Source organism: Hippopotamus amphibius, chromosome 1 (assembly GCF_030028045.1).
Source record: "Hippopotamus amphibius kiboko isolate mHipAmp2 chromosome 1, mHipAmp2.hap2, whole genome shotgun sequence".
Lineage (NCBI taxonomy): Eukaryota > Metazoa > Chordata > Mammalia > Artiodactyla > Hippopotamidae > Hippopotamus > Hippopotamus amphibius.
This window is the reverse complement of record NC_080186.1, coordinates 161,393,828-161,418,785: the sequence shown is the minus strand read 5'-3', so window position 1 is coordinate 161,418,785 and position 24,958 is coordinate 161,393,828. Positions and strand designations below refer to the sequence as shown.

Genomic DNA, 24,958 nt, shown 5'->3' with positions numbered 1-24,958 from the left:
AAGAAGAATCTTCTGAACTAAAGGATGGCAAACTACAGCCCATGGGCCAAATCCGACTTCTTGCCTATTTTTTGTAAATAAAATTGAACTGGAACATAACCATGCCCATTCATTTACCTATTGTCTAGGCTACTTTCCTGATACAGGGTTGAGTAGTTGCAACAGAGATCATATGGCCCACAAAGCCAAAAATATTTACTAACTGGTCCTTTACAGAAAAAGTTTAACTCCTCTTATAGGCTTTAAAAAAATGGTTTGAAATTAAGGATGGTGGTTTTAAAATATGTCCATAAATTGCCCTGGGGCACCCACGTCTGGCTGGTTTGTGCCTGCTGGTGGTGCCCATATTGCTTTCTGGTAGAGGTGTGGAGTTGGTGCCTGTGGCCTCTGGGCTGGAAAGAACCGCACTCTCCGTGGAGGCAGGGAAGCTGAGCAGGAACCACAGCCCATACAGTGGTAGCAGTTTGGACGGACCATTGCTGCTGCCGGATGTGCAGGCTCTTACATTTTGCAAGTCATGAGGCATATGGAGCCTCACGTAAAATAAGTTTTTCACAGTCTATCAAAATCTGCCTTTACCAGTAGCTATTACAGAGGTGGATTTGAACCCAAAATGAAAAAATAGGTATTAAATAGCATTAATACTATGTGTAAGCCCTACTGCCAGTAAAGGAAAACTAAGAGATGCTTATCGACGAATTATGCATTTAAATCACCCAGACAAGGCAGGATCTCCTTCGACAGCAGTCAAAATGAATGAAGCTAGAGATTTACTAGAAGTTCAAGCTAGAAAATGAAGTATATGTATGATGAATTTTAAGTTCTTATTCATTTGTGTATATGAGTACCAGCTTTTTACCATAAAATACCTCAAAGCTACAAAAAATAACTAAAAATAAAAGATGAAGCTTAATTCTCCTCTCTGTGTGGACTGAACTTAGTAACTTCCTTCTAATAAATAGAATAATGTGCAAATAAGGGTGTGTGACTTCTGACACCAGATCCTAAAAGATGTTACAGCCTTCTCCTTGCCCTCAGATCACTTGCGGGAGGAAAGCCAATTGCTATGTTGTGAGGACCCTCAAGTCACCCGGTGGAGAGGTCCATGTGGCAAGGAACTGAGACCTCCTGCCAACAGCTAGCAAGGAACCAAGCCTTCCACTAACAGCCATGTGAGGGAACCATCTTGGAAGTAGAGGCTTCAGCTCCAGTCAAGCCTTCAGATAGCTGGAGTCCTGGCTGATGTCTTTTTTTTTTTAATTAATTAATTAATTTATTGGCTGTGTTGGATCTTCGTTGCTGTGCACAGGCTTTCTCTAGTTGCAGTATGTGGGGGGCTACTCTTCCTTACGGTGTATGGGGCTCAGTAGTTGAGGTGCTTGGGCTTAGTTGCTCTGCAGCATGTGGCATTTTCCTGAAGCAGGGATCGAACCTGTGTTCCCTGCGTTGGCAGGAGGATTCCTAACCACTGCACCACTAGGGAAGTCCCCTGGCTGATGTCTTGACTACAACTTCATAGGAAATCCTGAATCAGAACGACCCAGTTAAAAAAAAAAAAAAAAAAAAAAGGAACCACCCAGTTAAACCACTCCTGAATTCTTGACCCACAAAAACTGGGAAGCAATATCTCTTGCCTTAAGCTGCTAAATTTTGGGGTAATTTGTTATTCAACTATAGATAATTAATACAAAGCTGAAAGTTATAGATGCTCTACAGCAGCAGGTCTGTAAACTTTCTCTGGAAGGGCCAGACAGTCAATATTTTTAGGCTTTTGGACCATATGGTCTCCATGACAACTACCCAACTCTGCTGTCACAGCAGGAGAGCAGCCACACACAATAGATAAACAAATGGGCATGGCTGTGTTCCAATAAAACTTTATTTACAAACACAAGCAGCAGGCCTGTGGGCCATAGTTTGCCAGCCTCTGCTCTAGAGAAACCAATTTTAATGATATTAAGCAATGATTAGAAAGGAGTAACAGAAGCTGGGGGCTTTCTCAGCTGAAGGCTGCAAAGCCAACTACTAAGGAAACTCCTGATTAGAAAAGGGTATGTGCACAATATGGTCACAATTCTTTTTTTATCTTTCCCTGTAAGTTTTTGCCAAGAGAAGAGAAACAAAATGATTGGAAGGGTGATGAGATATTTTCCCCCCTAAGAAATCCTAGAATGAGGACTGAGCACCCACTAGGCAAGAGAATAAGAAAACCGAAAATAGGAGAAAACTGTTATGTTCTTTTTGCCAAACTGCTAAGACCTTTGAGCAGCAGTGCCAAACCTGTTGTTTTAAACATGCAAAGCAAGTTCGTTAATGATGGGAGGAAGGTTATCTTCCATTAACACCTGGAAATAGGACAAGGACCTAAAAAGTAGTTGATAACTGTTGGTAGAAATTAAAAAGGGACCCAAACTATTTCATATCATTTTGCTCTAGGTGTATCACATTTTCTTTGTGGTCCTTAGCATGTAGTAATTGTTCAGATTTGTAAACTTACTAAACATATTATTATGGAAAAAACTTATAACTAACTGGAATGATATGCTGACCAGATGTCTGTTAGAAGCAAGCCTGACTGGATCTTAACCACCATAGTGAGAAGTCGCTATTTTTGGTGGCAACTCCTCAAACTGCAGACTTACTATGCAGCCATGCAACCCTGACCTGTTATAATCACAGCTAAGATTTACTGGACGCCTACTAAATACTGGGTGCTGGGCGAAGTGCATTACATGCATTATTTCATTTAATCCTTCCAATAACCCTCTGAGGTCAGTAGTAGCATTATCCTCATCTTAAAGATGAGAAAAAAACTGAGACGCGGTAACTTATCCAAAGTCACTCAGCTAATAAGTGGCAGAGCTAGAATTTGAACCTGGGAAGTCAACCTATGGAGCCCACAATCTTGACCTACACCTGCTGCAGACCCTGAGGAGAAAAGTTTAAGTGCAACATTGTGTGATAGCTATGACCTCACATTTTCTTTCAAAGACAGTCAATTTAGTTGGGTGAAGAGAATTCAAATGCATTAAACAATTGAAAAACACTCTTACAAAACACAATAGTAACAGCCATTCATTGCTATCTGGTAGAATAACCTTTAATGGGGGGTTGGTTCTCAAATCAGCATGAAAGGAAAGAAACTGAACATAGACAAATTACTCTAAAATTCCTTAAAATTGCTCATAAAGTACAGTTGTGTAGACATAGCTTTGTAAGGAAACAACAGATTCACATCTCCCTGCTCATGCTCACGCTGGGATACATCCACATTTAGGGGAATGGCTGAGCTTCACCTTCAAAATTTAAATTTTCTCTCCTTCTCTCTTTCTCTCCTTTCCTCCCTCTCTCATCGTGTATACTTGAATGTACATAATTTTAAAATACTTATGGTGTTACTGCATTGTCATACGAACCTAGAATGGAACATAAATGTGAAGGCAACCCAAAGTAAAGAAAAGTAATAATTTTTCTTTGGTAAACACAGCAAGGGAATAAGTACCTCAGGGATAGTCTGACATCTCTCTGTCATGGCATATACACACCGTCCATGCTCCTAAGCAAATCATCTTAGCCCACCCTGTACTCGGACATGATTCAGGCATAAGAGCCTCTGTCACAAGCAGAGCATATTTCTCTTCCCTCCTAGTTTTCTAAAATCAGTACAAGAATTGAGGGGCTTTTTGAGATGACAGACAGAACTTGGGTAGCTGGCATCAAGAAATTTAGGAAATGGTGCTTAGAAAAAGAAAAATGAAGCAAATAGGAAGATAGGAAAGGAAAATTAAGAATGTTCTGCCAGGGAACTGATTTCAGAGAAAGAAGGCAAAGAAGGATGGTGGAATGAGAAAAAGCTCTGGGCAAAATCAAGTATATCCTGCATATTCCCAGGTCTCATTATATTGAGCCAAGTCCAGGAGGGAGCTTATTCACAAACAGAACTGTCATAAGGTTAAAAAAGAAAAAAAGGAGAGATTGAAACAGGGCTAGAACTAGGGTAGAGTAAGTGACACTCCCCTCGGGCACCAAATTTAAGAGGCACTAAAAACTCTCCCATCAAGGTAAATAATATTTTAATGCAATAGTTTAAAAAATCAAATTGGCAAGCTACAGCCAGACACCTGCTTTGCAAATAAAGTTTTATTGGAACCAAGGTCAGGTTCAGGGTGATTGAGGCAGGGTCATAAAAGTGCACAATAGGGACTTCCCTGGTGCTCCCAATGCAGGGGCCCAGGTTCAATCCCTGGTCAGGGAACTAGATCCCACATGCATGCTGCAACTAAGAGTTCGCATGCTGCAGCTAAGAGTCCACATGCTGCAACTGAGTCCACATGCCTCAGCTAAGAAGTCCACATGCCACAACTGAGAAGCCTGCATGCCACAACTAAAAAAAGAGTCTGCATGTCGCAACTAAGACCAAGCGCAGCCAAAATAAATAAATAAATATTTTTAAAAATCAGTATTTCGTTCAACATAGTTTTTTTGGCACTAATTTTGAATTAAAAAAATACTACACTGAAACATTATTTATCTTGATTACTGATTTTGGGGGCTCCCCTTAAATGTTTTGCCTTACTCACTTCACCCTAGTCCTGGCCTGGCTTGTAAAAGAGAGAGGGAGAAGGTAGAAGGAGATAGTCAGTGGTTTAAAGACTTACGCAGGGATTTGGGGTCAAGACCTAAAGCAGAAAAGTTGGAGATTCCATTTTATCCTGCTGTGTGCATTCTGTGGCCTGGGCGCCCTCACGCCAGTGAAGGCCGTTCTTTCATTGAGCTCCTTCTCTTGCCTTGGCAGCTGCACTCACTTTTATATGCAGGTTCTGGAATGCTGGGAGCTGTATGGCAGCCAACATCTCTCCTCTCCCTTCTCAAACATGACGTTCTCTGTAATTCACTTACAGACACCTCTTTCCTTAGCCTTCTCACCCAGGGAGCCTGATCAAGGAATCTAAGAACTAAGCCTCATTTGCCTTCTCTGGGTATGCAAGTGAATTTGCATATATCTTGTGTCCATTTGCATTCCCCTCACATGGGGCATTTAGAATAAAAACAACATTCATGAATCAAAATGAAGCTTGTTCCATTCTTTCTCTGTCAAAGTATGGCGTAAGTAAAAGGATACCGCAGTGTGAGAAAAGAGCTGAAATTATATTTGCCATGGTTATGTGTAGTTTTAAAAGCAATCCAATTTTGTGGCATTTACCACCACAAAATTGGCGTTTAATATTTATAGGTTTAGCCTAAGAGAACGTAATCATTCACGACTGAAATGGCCACCCCCTTCCTCTACCATTCTTGTAGAAATTTGAGCCAAGGGTACCTAAAAGCTGAAACTGCCTTCTTTTCCTCCTCCTGGTCACCTCTGAAAGGGTGGGAGGCCTGATGGCTCCAGTTAATTGAGTTCTTCATCTGAGATGCAAAGCATGAAGAACTGACTAAAAATGAGAAAAGGAAGAAGGAGTGATGCTCCTCATCCTCCCTCAGCCCCTTTGGGAGCTGTAAGAACTAAGGGAAGGAAAAGAGTAGTCTGGTATGAACACTGCACAAAATTTCATCTAAAGAAGGAAACCAGTGAATAGTGGACTACTGGTCTCAAAATGAGAGGGAACCCAAAATGGTGAAAACTGATGATAAATAACAAGGGCAAGTTCATTATAGAGTTGTTTTTAAAAGTAGAACTGTTAAGTAAGAATGTGTCAATGTGCTTCCAGCACTAAGAGAAAAAGTACCTAGCCAGAGGGTGGGATCCTTGCAATCTGTGTGACAGGTAGATAGTTCAGTGAAGAAGGATGACTCAAACCTTCACAGCTTGAGAAAAATCCCCTTAGTGCATTTAACCTCATCTTACAACACCCAGTTCTTAAAGCAACTTTCTAGTTATTGGATGATTTGTAACCAAGAAAAGAGGTGTTCTGGGGAATGGATTTCTATTTTCAAACAGACACACCTCTTACTATAACTTACCAAAGTGGCATCCTGGTTTGTAATTCAGAGTTTTGTAAATTTGGTTTGTATGAATTGATGCCTAATTCAACTCCTGGTTGAACTGAGAAAATAAAGCTTCTGACCAACCTGTCAACAAGCCTTATCATTTCTGTCTTTAAAATGTCATATGCATCTAGAGAAATACTATGACAAGTGTGCAGAGATATAGGAACAGGGGAGCTCCATTACCATTGTTCCAAAGCCACACACAAAAAATCTGGAGGTAACCTCATGTCCATCATTAGGAGACTGGTTAAATATGTTATGGTAAATTCATACAGTGTAGAACTCTGACCTTATTAAAAAGAATAGATAGATTTATTTTTAATGTGTGTATGATTGTTCATGATCAGAATTTTCTGGAATGATATTAATATTGGTAGGTAATTGTTTAGAGTGGGATTGGGGAAGGATTGGCGGAACAGTAGACTTTTATAAAGTACTTCTATAACCATCAAAATTTTTACAGTGGTCATGTAGTTCTTTTATATTAAACATTAATTCATAGTGATTGATATGTAGTAACTGAAGTAATTCATATACCCTATATTTATGTGGATTTATTAATTCACATATATTACACACACACACACACAAAGTGAGTGCAAAGGTAAGCATTAACACATGCAAAAGAAAATATGTAAACAATTACAAAATTTCTCATTAAGTAGTGGGATACTAGGTGATTTTTATTTTCTCCTTTAAAAATTATTTTTCTAGATTTTTACAAGGATTCTGGTATAGTTTTATTGCTGTAAATAGCACCCACCATTTATTCTTTTCTTTTTTAAAAAATTTATTTATTTATTAGCTAGTTATTTTGGCTGTGCTGGGTCTTTGTTGCGGTGCATGGGCTTAGTTGCAGTATGTGGGATCTTAGTTCCCCCACCAGGGATCGAACCTGGGCCCCCTGCATTGGCAGCGTGGAGTCTTAACCACTGGACCACCAGGACAGTCCCTGTTTATTCTTATCAAGTTACAAACATTATTAATTTTCAGAGTAGAAAACTTAGAAAATACACAAAAATTTAAAGGAACACTATCAAAATTCACCTATAACTTCAACATCCAAAGATAACCATTGTTAACCTTTTGGTTAATATCATTCTAGTTATTTTGCAGTGTTTTTCTTATTGGAAATATGATCATCATATCTACTCTGTGATCTATGTTTTTGTTTGTTTGACATATTATCCAGAATATTTCTCCATGTCCATAAAGTATTCTCCAATATGATTTTTATAACTGCATAATATTCCATAATAGGAGATACTATAATTTACTAAGCCAACACTTTACTTCTGGACTGTCTCAATTTTTTAACATTCTAAATACCCATCAATGACCATTCTTTTGACCATATCTTCACATCCATCCCATTATTTCCTCTGGGTAGATTCCTGAAATTGAAATTTCTGGGCCAAAGGATAAGGCATAACTTTTTTATTGTGGTAAAATGCATATACCATCCAATTTACAATTTTAACCCTGTAAAGTTTACAATTGAATGGCATCGAGCACATTTACAATGTTGTGCAAACATCACGACCATCTAGTTTCAAAACTTTTTCACCATCCCAAACAAAAATCTCATATCCCTTTACCAGTAATTTCCTAGCTCCTCCTTCCCCCAGCCCCTGGCAACCACTAATATGTTTCTATCTCTATTGGGCCATAGAGACTGTTTTGCCTCAGTATCCAGATTTGCCTATTCTGGATATTTCATATAAATAGAAACCTACAATATTTGGCCCTTTGCATTTAGCTTATTTCACTTAGCATAACGTTCTTAAGCTTCATTCTTGTTGTAGCATGTATTAGTACTTCATTCCTTTATGCGACTGAATAATATTCCTTTCTATGGATATACCACATTTTGTTTATCCAGTCATCTGTTGGTGGGCATTTGGGTTGTTTCTACTTTTTGGCTGCTATAAACATTTGTGTACAACTTTTGTTTGAACGTCTGTTTTCAATTCTTTTGAATGTACAATTAACCTTTGAATAACACAGGAGTTAGGGGTGCTGACCCTCTGGGAAGTTGAAAATCCACATATAACCTTACAGTCCCTCCATATCCTTGGTTACACACCCTCAGATTCAGACACTCTCGGATCCTGTAGTACTATAATACATATTTATTGAAAAAAAATCCATATATAAGTTGTCCCTGGCAATTTAAATCCATGTTGTTCAAGGGTCAACTGTATACCCAGGAGTAGAATTACCAGATTGTGTGACAATTCTATATTTAACTTCTTGAGGAACTGCCAAACTGTTTTCCACAGTGGGCTGCACAATTTTACATTCCCATCAGCAATATATAGAATTCTAATTTCTCCACATCCTTCTCAATGTGTTATTTTCTGTTGGTTTTCTGTTTGTTTTTTTAAATGACTATCGTAGTGGGTATGAAGTGGTATGTCATTTGGGTTTTGATTTGCATTTCCCTAATGACTAATGATATTGAGTATCTTGTCATGTTCTTGTTGGCCATTTGTATATATTCTTTGGAGAAATGTCTATTCAAATTCTTTGTCCATTCTTAAATTGAGTTGCCTTTTTATTGTTGGGTTGTAAGAGTTCTTTATATATTCTGGATACTAATCCTTATCAGATATATGATTTACAAATATTTCCTCCCATTCTGTGGGTTGTCTTTTCATTCTCTTGATAATGTCCTTGATGCACAAAAGGTTTTAATTTTTATGAACTTTAATTGTCTTTTTTTTCTTTTATTGCTTGTGCTTTTGATGTCATAATTAAGAAATAACTGACAAATCTGAAGTCATGAAGATTTGACACTTGTTTTCAAAAAGTTTTATAGTTTTAGCTCTTATTAAATATAATGATCCCTATCCTTGATCCATTTGAATTAATTTTTGTGTATGGTGTGAGGTAGGGATCCAGCTTCATTCCTTTGCATGTGGATATCCAGATGTTCCAGCACAATTTGCTAAAAAGATGATTTTTTCCCCATCAAATAGTCTTGGATCAGAAAACAAAATCAAAGTGATAAAAATGTATATATAGAATGTGCTTCCTCTTTTCTTCTCTATAACTTCTATTACTTTTCATCAGGTTCTTATGCCCTTATACTCAGATTAATGCAATAGCCTTCTAATTTTCCTGCCTATCAGTGACAGAGTAATATCTCTTTGCTACTACCATGTTATTTCCTTTTTCAAGAGTGGATCAGGTTACTACTGTCTAAATATTATTTGGTGACTAGACCTCTGAGCATAGTTACCTCACCAAAGTACAGTCAACTGTGCCTCTTAGTCTAAAATAACCAGCCAGCCTTACCCATTTCTTCTACTATAAATGGATTTGAAGGAAAATTGAGTTAAAATATATTCAAGACTGAAGGAGAAAGGACATATATCCCTTTTAGCAAGGTGTAAAAATAATATTTTGGTCTCAAAATTGTCTGTATTCTTTCCATAAGCATTAACTGGACACATACTATATCTCAGGATTACAAAAAGATTCAGATGCTGTGCTCTAATTCCTCAGAGTTTAGAAGAGGAGACAGTTATTTAAAAAGATAAATTATAATCTAACATTGTAAGTGCAATAATGAAAGTGTGGATAAAACATTGTGGGAACACCAAAGTACAGCAAGTTTAATAATAGGAAGATTTCTTTTTTCCTTAAGAGATCTGTTAAATTGCCACTATAATTATCTAGAACTATTTTTTGTAGTACTTTCCATCACCAGTTTATCTTTTAATTCATACATTTACAAATATTTATTAATTGCCTACTCAATGCAGACAAAACACAAAAAAATTTCTAATCTGGTTGGGCTTGAGGTATGATATATGAAAAGCTAAAAAGCAATATAGCTGTGAAGTTTTCAGTAACATTTTCCAATTTTGTGATATGTTTAAGTATCGTATAAAATTAATACATTAGAAAAAAATAATATAGTATGAGTCAATAGCTCTGACCTAAGAGGAAGAACCAGGTGAGTAGTATAAATTAGCAGTTCTCAACTATGATGCCTCAGTACAGCAATATGTTGCTAGAAATTGTGCAGCATGTCACAGTAATGCATATCCGTAAAGTTCCATAATGTAACCATTATCAGAGTTTGCACTGTATTTCACACGCACACAGAGAGTTGAAGATTATTCATATGATAACATCATTCTCATTTATTTGCATCCTGATATACTTACTTGAGTGGTCTAGCTAATGAATTCTCAAGAGACAAAGATCGATGTATCCACGAGAGACTCCATGAAGAATTCAAAAAATGGATAGTAGAGATAAATCAGAGGAGGTCACAACCCTCTATGTGGGAAAGATGAGAATGTGCATGATGTATCAGGGGAAATAAATAGGCTGACAGAGATGAGCAGAGGTTTATAGAGGGAAGTATAGCAACAAATAAGTTAGGAAATCTTATAGTAGACAACTGTTTTTGCTGCTCTGCCTCCCTTTAACCTTCTTCTGGTAATATGACTCTAATTTCCTTTTGCAAATCATCCTCTCCCTCTTTTCTGACTAGATGAACTTTGGATAGAATTGATTCTAACCACAGTCCAGGAGTGAATATGTGACTCAGACTTGGTGAATCAATGTCATAGTCCTCAAATTGCAGACATGGTTCAGGAATGGGCAATAAGACACAATGAAACTTTTACGAAGAGAGCCACATGGTCTTTTCTTCTGAATTTGCTAATAGTAACAAGCTGTGAGCTTGGAGCTGCTGACAGGTGAGCACTTTGTGCCAGGAAGTGATTCAATATAGCAGAAGAAAGAACTGAGAGATGAAGAGAGGGAATAAGTCCCAGTGATACTATCTAGCCCCTGATCAAAGCATGACTAAAACCAATGACCCCTAGACTTTGCAATTATGTTAGCCAATAGATTTCAATATTTACTTAAGCCCTTTTAAGTTAGATTTTCTGCCATATATAACAAAAGCATTCTAAATTATTTGGGTCTGTTGGCCAGTTATTAGTAATCCTATGTGACAAGGTTAGAAATTAAGACTTAACCCTATGAGGGAATACTGGGAAAAAAATAGTTTTTAAAGCAGATGTGGGACAGAATGAACATCATTTTTTTCATTATCAAGGGAGCAAATTACCACAAAGAGTAATTTGTTTTGAGAGGAGCATACAGGAGTAGAAATGAGACAACATCTCAGACTTCCTAGACTGTCGACCTAAATTGCTTGCTCTCTCTGTCATTCTGTTCTAGCCAGAATTTAGTACTTCTCAAATGTGTAATCCTATCTTTTACTTAGTTCAAGTTAGACACAGAAGTTAACTAGGCTTTGAACAAGTGAATTTCTTAGAGTTCATCTTCATAATATGTTGAAGATAATATGGGTTTTCAATGAATATGGTAGTGATAATGTTGTCTACCTTAACAGTCAATGAAATGTAGCAGAAATATAGTGTCATATGAATAATGCATCTAAAACCACTCTCCTGAAAATGAAATCCATGTTCTCAATGTACATCAATAGTTACATGGTATCAATATCAGTATCAGTAACCAATTTGTTAAAAAAAAAAAAGTTCAAAAGGGAAAACTAAGAGAGTTGCGTCTTATGATTCCTTAACAGTTTTGTACGACTGAGTAAATCAGATTTCCTTCTCTGTGATTCAATTTTCCTACTTCAAAGATAGAAAAATGATAATACTGAACTTAAAATACAAGAAGATTTAAATATGGCCTTGATCATCTTCATCTTTGTTCATCAGACACTTGAAGAATATCAGAGAAAGGTACACTAGAAATATGGAAATAATAATAAAATTTAAAATTGAGTACTTACTATGTTCTAGGCACCATGCTAAATGTTTTACATGTATTAAACCATTTATGCCTTACAACAACCCTACGAAGTAAATATCATTATTACCCCCATTTTGCTGAGACTCAGAAAAGTTATGATTCTTGCCCCAAAGCCCAAAGCTAGCCATGATTTGAACCCAGGCAACTGTATACTGTCTTTCTACTTGTCAAATAATGTAGTAGATAATCAATTAAATAAGAAAGTAATAAACATGAAGGAAAAAATTCTGAACATCCAAAAGCAATGTCAAAAGTTTTTAATGTCTTTCATTTTGCCATAAGGGATTCTCTCAGGCTCAAGACCTATTGACTTTCATCTTAGGCACAATTTTAAAAAGTGTGTTGATATTTTTTAAAACTCATGGAAGGTGATAAGGAACAAATTAAAAATACTGATTTTAAGAGAAAAGCTAAGAAGAGAGGGATGGCAAAAATGAGAATGCTGACAAAATAGCAAAATGCACAAGTCTGAGTCTCTTTACGATAATGGCAAACACATATACCTACTGAAACAGCCAGTGAGGATAACACTGTTACAGCACATATAACTGATGTTCCTAATAAGTTAAATTATGGTCAACACTCTATTTAAGAGAGGGTCAAGGTTCAGACCAGAGGCCCCTCTCCCAGAAACTTAATCCCAGAGTAAGATTATAATGAAGGGAAACCTAAGGATCCTAGAAAGACTATTTCTAACCAAGAAAATGGGAAGGTCAGAATCCTCTGAGGGACATAAACAGCTTCTTAGAGAATTTTTCACTATCTTTAATGGGCACAATCAGTAAATAGCACTTGAGTTAAGAGGAAACTCAGCCTCAAACATTAGAGAAAAATATGCAGTAAAATAATCTTTGTTCTTTAAATTAGAGAAAACTCTTCTCTCTTCTGCTGGCAAGATAAATCTAGGCTGCTTTGATGGAAAAAAAAAAAACAAAACAAAAACCCAAAACAAAAAACAGCAATGCTCCTTTGTTTCAATCCAAAGTACATGTCAGAACAAAATCTGATAAAGGTACCACAATTAAAGAAAAGCTATTGAGAAAATATTAACTACAATACTAGCAAATAAAATCCAGTAGTTTCTTAAAAGAATTAAACACCAAACTAAGTGGGATCGCATCAGGAATACAAGGATAGTTCAACTTTAGGAAGGGTATTGAGGTAACCAACCATACTAACAAATCAAAAGGGGAAATGTATATTATCATCTTTTTTGAGTGATTTATTGATTCTTTCAGTCAACAAATTTTCACTATGTACCTACTATGTACCAGGTGCTATATCAGGTGCTAGGGATATGGCAGTAAGCAAAAATGGAAAAAGCCTCCACCCTCAAGAGCTTACATTTTAGTCAAGGTAGATATACAATAAATAATTAAGAAAAATATATAATATCTGGTAGTGATAAATGTTCTGAAGAAAGTAAAGCAGGCTGAGGGAGACAATGATGGTAAGCATGCTATTTAATATAGGATGACCAGGAAGGGCCTCTGTTAAAATTACATTTGAGCAAGACCTGAAGGAAGTGAGGTGACTAGTCAAGGAAATATCTGGGGAAAGAGGGTTGCAGGCGGAGAGAAGAGCAAGTGCAAAGGCCCAGAATTTGGAGAGTGCTTAGCATTATCAAGGATGCCTACATGGCTGGAGTTGAGTAAGCACAATAAAGACTAGAAGAACATAAGGTCAGTGAGACAGAGGTGACAGGTCATGTATGGCCTTATAGGCCATGATAAAGACTTTGGTTTTCATTCTGATTGATATCTGTAATCACTAGAAGGGTTTAAATAGAAAAGTGACATGACCTGACCTCCATTATAAAAAGATTCTTCTGGCTGCTGTAGAGAATTCACTTTAGGGATAAAGGTAGAAAAGAAGGTGACCAGATAGGAAAATTCTACAATAGTCCAAGGAATGATAGTGGCTAGCACCAGGATGGTAGTACGCGAAAGTGGGGAGAGGTAGTTACCCTCTGGATATGTTACGAATTCTATCACACTATGAAGCTGGCTTTTAAAAAAAAATTAGCAATCATCAGTCTATGTAAGTATTTTCTATCAGTTCAATTTTCCAGAGAAAGATACCCCCCCCCAGCTCCCCCCCCCCCGCCCCCATCTCCTGCCTGGGGATAGCAGTAGTCTGGCTGCTAGCTTTCTGGAGCTGAGTAGGGAAAAGAGCAGAGTGTCCTGTTTAGAATACAGACTTCCATGTTTTCATACCATACCTTTGTTTTCATATCCATTCCTCAGAGCCTGGTATGTCCAAGTCCAGAGCTTCTCTAGTTCAGTTTCTCCAGAGGATGACACCTTCTGTCTCCTGCATGGTGAGGGAGAGAAACACATCTGGCTACTTGGGGCAGGTGTAGGGAATGAGGATCTGGGTTCTACCTGATCCTTACACAGACTTGTAAATAACCCACCCCCTTCTAGCCCCTTCCCTCCTTGCACATATTCTTTGCCCCTCCAATTCCTGTGGCTTTCTGAGGATCCTTGGAACAAGACCGTGTGCCTATTGCTGGTGTCTTCCTCATCTGCAGTACCTAAGTTTTACCTTTCTCTGACTTAAGCCATTTTTCTTTCATCCATCTACTTTTAGCCTTCACATACTGTGCCTTGGGGTTAAAGATGTTTCCCAATGTTATTGAATATAGAGTTCATGTTTTTATTTCTTGTTCTCCTCCTATAAATGCCTTTAAACATATTAAATATGCCTAATATCATTCATAATGGGACACTACAAATTAAAACTTCAACAAGATACCCCTTTCCACCTATAGGATTAGCAAAGATTATTCACAAAGTTATTGGCAGGCCTCAGTTTCTCACTGGCTGTTGGCTGGAAACCTCATAAGCCTTTCCAAAGGTAGGTTGTCTTAGTATCTTCAAGACATAGCAACTGGCTTCCTCCAGAACAAGTGATAGAAGAGAGAGGAAGCCCAAGATAGAAGCCACAGGGTTTTTAAAAAAACAACTTTATTGAGACATACATAAAGTTACACACAGGTTTTTGACTATGTGGGGTGGGGACAGGGGAGCAGGAAGGGGTGGGGGTCCGCACCTCTAACACCCTGCGTTGTTCAAGGGTCAACTGTAATTCATATACCATACAATTCACACAGTCAAAATGTACAATTCAATGGCTTGTATATTTACAGAGTTTTGCAACCATCACTACAATCAATGTTAGAGCATTTTTAGTATTTCCAAAAGGAACCCTGAACTAAGCTCTTGCTCCCCAAACTCCCCCACCCCCAAACTTCCAGCCTAGGCAACTATCAATCTTTTTTCTGTCTCTATAGATTTGCTGATCCTGGACATTATGTATAAATGGAATCATACAATATGTGGTCTTTTGTGACTGGCTACTTTCACTGAGCATGCTTTTAAGGTTCAACCATGTTGTAGCACATATCAGTATTTCATTTCTTTTTATTAGCTGCTCTCTTTTTTTCACTATCTTTCAGTGAAATTCCTATTTATTTATATTTACATATCCAGGTTTTTCTCTCTCTCTCACTTTTTTAGGTCCAAGAAAGACCTAGGCCTTCTTGGCTTAGGATCTGGGTTAACACTTCCCAACCTCAGAAACAGTTCCTTTTAGAACTAACTGAGGTTCTAATTTGGCATGTGGTCCCTGGGTCCTTAAAGTCTTTTATAACCTAAGCTTGCAAGCGACATACCACTACTTCTGCCATATTCTGTTGGTCAGACAGACCAGTCCTCATACAACAGGGGAGAGGACTACACAAGTGTGTGAATACCAGAAGGCAGGAATCCGGGCCTTCATGAAGGCTGCCTACCTCAGTGAGGATGTTGTCATGTTGCAATCCATGTTAGAAGTTAAGGCTTAAACCTCTAGCTTTGCCTCGTCTTATAGATGACCACTTACAAGATAACAAAAGCAAACAAACAAAAGGCTCACTTACACTGCATGGTATAAAGGAAAAATCCCCACTTAGAGGGAGCTTTGGCAGCAGTCAGTCTTACTTCAGCAGCACCTGATGTCCCTTGATCAGTATAGAAGTGAATATCTGGTATTATGGGAATGAGGAAAGGAGGCTTAACACTTGGTTTTAAAAGAGGATGTTGAAAGACATTGTGAAAATCACTATACTATCCAAAACAATTTGATTCAATGCAATCCCTATCAAATTACCAACAGCATTTTTCACAGAACTAGAACAAGAAATCTCACGATTTGTATGGAAACGCAAAAGACCCCGAATAGCCAAAGCAATCCTGAGAAGGAAAGACGGAGTTGGTGGAATTAGGCTTCCTGACTTCAAACTATACTACACGCCACAGTGATCAAGACATTATGGTACTGGCACAAAAATAGAAAGGAAGATCAATGGAACAGAATAGAGAACTCAGAGGTAAACCCAAGCACGTATGGGCACCTTATCTTAGACAAAGGAGGCACGAGTATACAATGGAGAAAAGACAGCCTCTTCAACAAGTGGTGCTGGGAAAATTGGACGGCAACATGTAAAAGAATGAAATCAGAACACTTCCTAACACCATACACAAAAATAAACTCCAAATGGATTAAAGACCTACATGTAAGGCCAGACACTATAAAACTTCTAGAGGAAAACATAGGCAGAACACTCTATGACATACATCAAAGCAAGATCCTTTTTGACCCACCTCCTAGAATAATGGAAATAAAATCAAGAATAAACAAATGGGACCTCATGAAACTTGAAACCTTTTGCACAGTGAAAGAAACCATAAACAAGACAAGCAGACAACACTCAGAATGAGAGCAAATACTTGCCAACGAAGCAACAGACAAAGGATTAATCTCCAAAACATACAAGCAGCTCCTGCAGCTTAATACCAAAAAAGCAAATAACCCAATCCACAAATGGGCAGAAGACCTAAATAGACATTTCTCCAAAGAAGACATACAGATGGCCAACAAACACATGAAAAGATGCTCACATCACTAATCATTAGAGATATGCAAGTCAAAGCCACAATGAGGTTTCACCTCACACCAGTCAGAATGGCCATCATCACAAAATCTAGAAGCAATAAATGTTGGAGAGGGTGTGGAGAAAAGGGAACTCTCCTGCACTGTTGGTGGGAATGTAAGCTGGTACAGCCACTATGGAAAACAGCTTGGAGGTTCCTTAAAAAACTAAAAATAGAACTACCATATCATCCAGCAATCCCACTACTAGGCATATACCCAGAGAAAAACCATAATCCAAAAAGAAACATGTACCATAATGTTCATTGCAGCACTATTTACAATAGCCAGAACATGGAAACAACCTAAATGCCCATCAATAGATGAATGGATAAAGAAGATGTGGCACATATATACAATGGAATATTACTCAGCCATAAAAAGGAATGAAATGGAGCCATATGTAATGACGTGCATAGACCTGGAGTCTGTCATACAGAGTGAAGTAAGCCAGAAAGAGAAAAAAGAATACTGTATGCTAACTCATATATACGGAATCTAAAAAAAAGAAAGAAAATAGTACTGATGAACCCAGTGACAGGGCAAGAATAAGGATGTAGATGCAGAGAATGGACTGGAGGACACGGGGTTGGGGAGGCAGAGGGGGCGAAGGGGAAGCTAGGAAGAAGTGAGAGAGTAGCATAGACATATTTATACTACCAACTGTAAAATAGATAGCTAGTGGGAAGTTGCTGTATAACAAAGGGAGATCAACTTGATGATGGGTGTTGCCTTAGAGAGCTAGGACAGGGAGGGTGGGAGGGAGTTGCGGGAGGGAGGGGATATGGGGATATATGTATAAATACAGCTGATTCACTTTGGTGTACCTCAAAAGCTGGCACAAAAGTGTAAAGCAATTATGTTACAATAAACAGCTTAAAAAAAAAAGAGGATGTTGAAAGAAACCAATGGCTGATAGCAACTTGACTAAACACAGTATTAGCTATATAAATAAAGCTGAAAAACACTCACCTGGCATAAATGTATTCACCCCGATGAATGATTATTTCCAAAAATATCTGTAGTACAATAAAGATGAAAACAACTGTAGCTTTCTTATGGTTTGGTCATGAATATTCACTCAGTCATTTTATCAGTCAACAAATATTAATGGCACAGAGGGGACTTTTGCACTCAATTAATATTCTCTGAGTTTCTCTTTGGAATATGACACTATATTTAACAATATAATAAAGAAACATAAAACAAATACACAGTCCCTGCCTTCAAAAATCTTTCATTCAAAGGCAAAAAAAAAAAGGCAAATGACAAACTGTTTGTTTTTATTTTTATATTTTATTTGATATTTGTTTTTAAAGACAATAAACACAAGGATCTATAAAAGTTCTTCTTAAAAATATATATTGTCATTTGTCTTGAATTCTTTTTCCATCTCCATGTGTTTTTAGTTATTGATGAAAACTGTTTATATACAGGATGAATTTTTCAATTAAAAAACACACAAACATATTTTAGGGTACCATCTGTTTGGGTTTATTTTCCTGGTTATTGTGTGTGGGTCAGTTCAGTGGGTAATAGTAGTAAGATGAACATTTGGCGTTTTGAAATTTCTTTGAGAGACTGATTTTCATTGCATCATATAACCGTGTCAAAAGAGGGCAAGTTGAATCTCTGGTAAATTAAAATACAAGGAAATATACACAGATTTCTTTACTAAACTTGATTCAGTGAAAATATTCCAGATCAACAGATTGCAGGAGCTTCTTACTTAAAATAGTTTTACAGATAGGTGTAAACTCAAGACTAGATTAATTTATGATGGGTCAATAGTAAAGAATACAATTTTGTATGTTTCCATTTCTGCAGAGCATTAACAAGAAAATTTTGTTTGTGTATAATTTGGTATTTATGCAAGATCAACTTAAAAGCAATATTCAAACTACCCAGTTAGCAGCCTCCACTCTACCTCAGTTTTTATACCCTGAGAAACTATCATACAAATAAATGACTTTCTCTCATAGGAACTCCCAGGCACAGTAATGTCAAATAAGGCTGTAAGCTCTTAATACAAAAAGCAAGAGGAAGTTTAAAAAGCTTTAGGTAAAGATGACTTTCTGTCATCCTATTAAAGTAGATATGTACCATTTTACTCCCTCTAGACTGCCAAAAATTAAGTGTAACAATGCCAAATATTGAAGAGTAAGTGGAATCGTTATAAACTGGGGAAGAGTAAAAAACTGTTTGGCATTAATTACCTCACAAAGGTGAATATTTCCATACTCTACAACCAACAACCTTACTCCTAGGTATATGACCAAGAAAAACACTTGCATGTGTGACCAGGAGGCATGCATAAAAAATTTTATAGCAGCAATGTTTAAAATTATTTAAAAGACTACAAACAACCCAACTATGTATCAACAGAAGAATAACTTGTGATATATTCAGATAATAGAATGTTATATGGTACTGAAAATTAACAATCATTATACACAACGGCATGAATGAATCTTGGAAACATAAGGTTGAGTTAAAAGAGCAAATCCCAGAAAACTATGTATTGAGTGAAAACATTTTTATAAAGCTCAAAAACATACAAATTAAATAATATATTATTTTAACACATATACATTTGTGTGAGGCAAACGTGATAACCACTACACTATGGAAACTACATTTGTGATAAAACTAAATTTTAAAAAAAACCAGCACAAACTTTAGGATACTGGTTACCTCTGAGGGCAGGGGGCAAGAAATAGAGGAGAAACACAATTGTAGATGCAATTTAAATATTCTAGTTCTTGGGTTGGGTAGTTCATTGCATAATTAAGCTTTTTACCTAATATATGTGTTACATACATCTTTTGCATGAATTAAAAATTAAAAAATTTAAGAAATTTGTCTAATTTATCCTCATCTCCTCCTAATGAGAGCTGATTCTTATTCCGCATGTAAAGAAACTGAGGGTAATGATATTACTTATATGTAGAATCTAAAAAAGTTAAAGCTGATAAAAAAAAGAGAGAGTTAAAATGGTGGTTACCAAAGGACGGGGTGGGGTGGTGGAATAAGGGTTATAGTGTTTCAGGGTACAAACTTGAATGAGTAGTAAATAAGCCATAGAGTCTAATGCACAGTATAATGAATATAGACAGTACTATTGTACTATAATTATGTAATGTGATAAATACTGCTACATTGGCAAGCATATTGATAAATACTGCTACACTGACAAGCATATTACAATATATAAAGGTGTCAAAGTAACACACTGCACACCTTAAACTTATGCAATGTTACACGTCAAATTCATTCAAGAAAAAGAAAGAAACTTAGGGTGGTATGGCCCTATCTTCAAATAAGGAATAAGACAAAGAGTTCTGCAAAACAGGACTCCTCTCAAAGCTACTGATAGATCCTTAAAGAGAATAATCAGCCTAGCTAGAGCCAAGAAAATATAAGTAAAATTAAATCCAAGTGAATTAAATGGGAATTTTTTTTCTAACATGTGAATGGATTGTGTGATAAACTGAACCTCTTACCTGCCAGGAAATGGTGATGATCCAAGATGGGATCTCAGCATCACTAAGTGAAGTTAAAACTTCCAGAGATAAGAGGAACAAGAAAATTTTCAGGAAAATTTGCCATGTGCAGTTGGCGAATCCTGTAGTGAGGAAGAGGACAGTTTTAATTTCCAGCCAACACCCATGAACCTGAAATCAGAAGGGAAAACAAAAGAGAGAGAACTTGGCTTGGGCCTTGAATGAAAGGCAGGAAAAGCCTGTGTCACAGTGGGTAGGAGTTCACATTTATGGCATATTTGCTATGTGCCAGATCCTCTTCTAAATGCTTTTTATGAATTAACTAATTTAACCCTTATAATATACCTATGAGGCAGTTGGTATTATTACCCTTATTTGATAAATGAGGAAATTGAGGCCTATAGAGGTTAAGTAATTTGCCAAAGTCACAAAGTTAGGAATTTGAAGGTAGAATTTTGAACCTAGGAGATCTGATTGCCCAGCCCACATTCTTGACCACTGCACTGAATAGAGGATGTTTTGCCTAACTAAAAGTTAGGGAAAACAGAAAAGTTAAAAAAAGTAGTTAATCACATGAATTCATTAAAGTTTATTTATATACAGTTGAGGTAAATTGTAAATATTGAGATTTTTACCCCAAGACATTATTACATCTTGGTAAATATTGATGGTGTGCCTCAAAAGTTTTATACTGGGCACTAGGAACATGGAATATTGCAGAACTAGTGGAGAAAAGCTGTGTCTCAAGGGCATGGTCTTAGGAGAAAAATCTCATCTTTTGGGTCCCTCAGAAGACAGAAAGTTACTCAGGGTAAGCCTTGGCAAAGCCCCCAATTTCTCATGTAATAAACTGATGTACTTTATAGCCAGTCTCAACATACATACGTATTTATTCAGTCTCTCTTTTTACCTTCTCAGCAATTTAATAACTGACTTTTTGGCTCATTTGCTTTAGCAGTATGCTAATGAGGTAAAATTGATGGGTTTAATTCCTTTCTAGCTCTAGTGGCCATGAACTGCACCCTTAAACTTAGCATACATGAGCTGTCATGTGACCCCAGAGAAATTGTTTGGCTCAGAACAAGTCTATCAACGTTACACAAAAGATAATGCTTTACTGAGTGTGTGTCAAAACCTTCATCTTTGTATTCAAGGACAACACATTAATTTTCACAGAGAACAACCAAAGTGATTTGTTTAATGTCTCACAATGGATCTCAGGGACAATCAAGAATAGATTCTTGGAAAGTTCAGTGTAATATACTTACTCAAATTGACCCTACCTAGGTTATATAGTCATAATAAAGTCTTTGCACAACCTCATGATATATACTCAATCAATCTTGATTTTAGGTAGCCAATAAATAATAAGTAAATAAAAGCAGAAACTATCTCAGTTTGTAATTACTTATGAAAGAACTCTTACCTGAGGACAAGCTAATGAAAACATAATCAATTCCAACTCAAAAACACAAATTTAATATGCCTAGAATAAAGTGATCTGAAGTAAGCTATGTAATTCATAGAATGAGAGAAACTTACAGGGCAGTGACAGAGGTTTCTTTGGCAGATGCTACTGCTCAATAAACTAGATCCAAACTTTTAGTATGATCTGACATCTGACAAGACCACAATAATAAGGGAGGTGTCTCATAATTATCCAAAGATATTCAAATGAAAAGGATGGTGAAAGATAAACTGGAAACTTATCAGACTGAGAATGAGGATAAGTAAATCTCTAATGTCAATTTGAAATAGAAATGGCTGAAATTATAGCAGGAGCAAATAAAATAAAATGAAAAAAATTACTGAGAGATTTGTTTGTAAATAAAATGTAAAGTTTTGATGTCTGATACTTCAGAGTAGAAGGAAAAAAACATTCTCTTGAAAAGGGCTTATATTTAAAACTTCTCCAAAGAAGAAGGGATGGGGAGAAGGAGAGTTAGTTTAGTGGCAAAGAGTGCAAACTATGAAGGAAAATTGTCTAGGTTTAATTCTTAGCTTTGTCACTTAGTAGCTGTGTGATTTTTAGCAGGTTTCTTAATCTCTTGGTGGCTCAGTTTTCTCAAATGTAAAATGAGGATAATAGAACTTACTCATAGCTTGTTGTGAGGATTTTATGAGGTAATAAGTAGAACATATTTACACAATGCCAGGTCCATATAAGAGCAGTACATAAACATTACACTTTTAAATAAAGGATATCTAAAGATTCACATCAATGATGATATTTAATCCGAGAACCAAGAAGAAATCTGAGGTCTGCAATCTTTCACCCAAAATCCTTGAGACGAGATGTGTTTCTGAATTAAAATTCTTTTCATATTTTAGGAATGTAAGATATTATGCTACCAATGTTTTACTTAACTCGTGTGGTCTGGGGCAGCATACCTTAATCAAACACATACTTCCACAATGAAATGCATCAATAGTCACGTCAAATGGAATAAATGAAGACTTTAAACAGAGTCATGTCAGTTCAGATCCATTTTTGCCACAAAATGAATTAAGAAAAAAGTTTTTGGATTTTGAAACTGCAGATAAGGGACTGTGAAGTTTTGTCTGTAGAGCCATAAATCTTATTGTATTAAATAATGGAATAATAATCATGGGAAATATAAAGAAATGCTGATATTAAATGAAAAACTTTTCGGAAAACCTATTGAGTTTCTTTTTTCTCTTAAGAAAAAATATGTATACATAGTATGATGTATATCTGGATTATACACGGGATGTTACCTGAATTGTACTGGAGTGACTGACTTTATGTGGCATAAATAAATACCTGGAACACACCAGGAACATCTCTTCAGATCTCTCCATGACTATTTCAGGTCTCTGATCAAATGTTACCTCTTCAGAGAGGCTTCCTTGATCACTCTCAAATATCAGGTAGGAGACATGCACATACACATTCACACACAATCACACAGAAAACTCTTTCCCCTTACCTGCTATTTTTTTCTTTTTAACACTTATCACTATACAGCACTACATTATGTATGTATTTATTATATTATCTGTCTTACTAGACTGGAAACTCTGTGAGAGGAGGGACTTTGTTTTGTTCACGCACCTAAAACAATGTCTGGCAAATAGGCATTTGCTAGATACTGTTCAATAAATGACTGAAGAAAATAAGGCTGATTGATAAACAGTGGTGGCTTCCAAGAACCAGTTCTGAAATAGCAGGTAATATTTACTTTCCAAAAGGAAGTTCAAGGAAAAAAAGAAAGAAAAAGCCATCTAAACTAAGCATCAGCTGTAATATGTTTATGAAATATGTGTATTATGGGAATCCAAAATAGTAATTAAAAAACATTTCTTCTTTTTTAAAAAAATAAATTTATCTATTTATTTATTTATTGGCTGTGTTGGGTCTTAGTTGCTGTGTGCAGGCTTTCTCTAGTTGTGGGCAGTGGGGGCCTCTCTTCATTGTGGCATGCAGGCTTCTCATTGCAGTGGCTTCTCTTCTTGAGGAGCACAGGCTCTAGGTGCACGGGCTTCAGTAGTTGTGGCATGCGGGCTCAATAGTTGTGGCTCATGGGCTCTAGAGCACAGGCTCAGTAGTTGTGGCGCACAGGCTTAGTTGCTCTGTGGCATGTGGGATCTTCCCAGACCAGGGATGGAACCCATGTCCCCTGCATTGGCAGGCAGATACTTAACCACTGCACTACCAGGGAAGTCCCAATACATTTCTTCTTTATACACATACTTATCAAGTAAATAATGATTTACTGTCTAGAAAGTAAAAAGTAATCATTACATTATATTTAAATTTAATAATTAATTTTGAGTATTTAAGCAGACAAGAAGGAAAAATTATACTTGAAAGACAAAAATTCTATAGCACAAAATATTAAAGAACTCCTTTTGTACTTTTTAAAAAATATTTTATTTAGGGCTTCCCTGGTGGCTCAGTGGTTAAGAATCTGCCTTCCAATGCAGGGGACACGGGTTCAAGCCCTGGTCCAGGAAGATCCCACATGCCGAGGAGCAACTAAGCCCGTGCACCACAACTACTGAGCCCACGTGCCAGAACTACTGGAGTCCATGTGCCTAGAGCCCATGCGCCACAACAAGAGAAGCCACCACAATGAGAAGCCAGCCCACCGTGACAAAGAGTAGCCCCCAATCGCCACAACTAGAGACAGCTCACACGCTCAGCAATGAAGACCCAACACAGCCAAAAAAATAATAATAATTTAATTAATTAATTAAAAAGAAAAAGAAAAAATATTTTATTTATTTAGGCTGCATTGGGTCTTCATTTTTGCCTGCGGGCTTTCTCTAGTTGCCACGAACAGGGCCTACTCTTCGTTGTGGTGTGCTGGCTTCTCATTGCAGTGGCTTCTCTTGGAGCCTGGGCTTTAGGCACGAAGGCTTCAGTAGTTATGGTGCACAGGCTCAGTAGTTGTGGCTCGTGGGCTCTAGAGTGCCAGCTCAGTATTTATGGCACATGGGCTTAGCTGCTCCACGGCATGTGGGATCTTCCCGGACCAGGGATTGAACCCCTGTCCCCTGCACTGGCAGGCGGATTCTTAACCACTGCACCACCAGGGAAGTCCCCTCCCTTTGTATTTTTTCCCATGCCGTATTTTGATTTTTCCCTTGACACATTTTACTCACCATAGAAAGAAATGCAACTATATTCTTCATCTAATTGCCAAGTGCTACTG

The 24,958-nt window shown here is 37.0% G+C and overlaps 1 protein-coding gene and 1 pseudogene across 1 annotated transcript in view; one reads left to right on the top strand and one right to left on the bottom strand.

Moving 5' to 3' along the window:
• NRG2 (neuregulin 2) overlaps positions 1-20,397 on the bottom strand; it is a 219,206-nt gene extending 198,809 nt beyond the window's left edge. Inside the window, exons 1-3 of the mRNA XM_057733613.1 lie at positions 20,280-20,397; positions 17,749-17,795; positions 14,024-14,115 (exon numbers count right to left, since the gene is read on the bottom strand). The gene's annotated coding sequence lies outside the window, so the exon portion shown is untranslated. The remainder of the gene's footprint in view (positions 1-14,023; positions 14,116-17,748; positions 17,796-20,279) is intronic.
• On the top strand, positions 327-797 carry LOC130843674 (mitochondrial import inner membrane translocase subunit TIM14-like; annotated as a pseudogene).
• Positions 20,398-24,958: the final 4,561 nt, after the last annotated feature.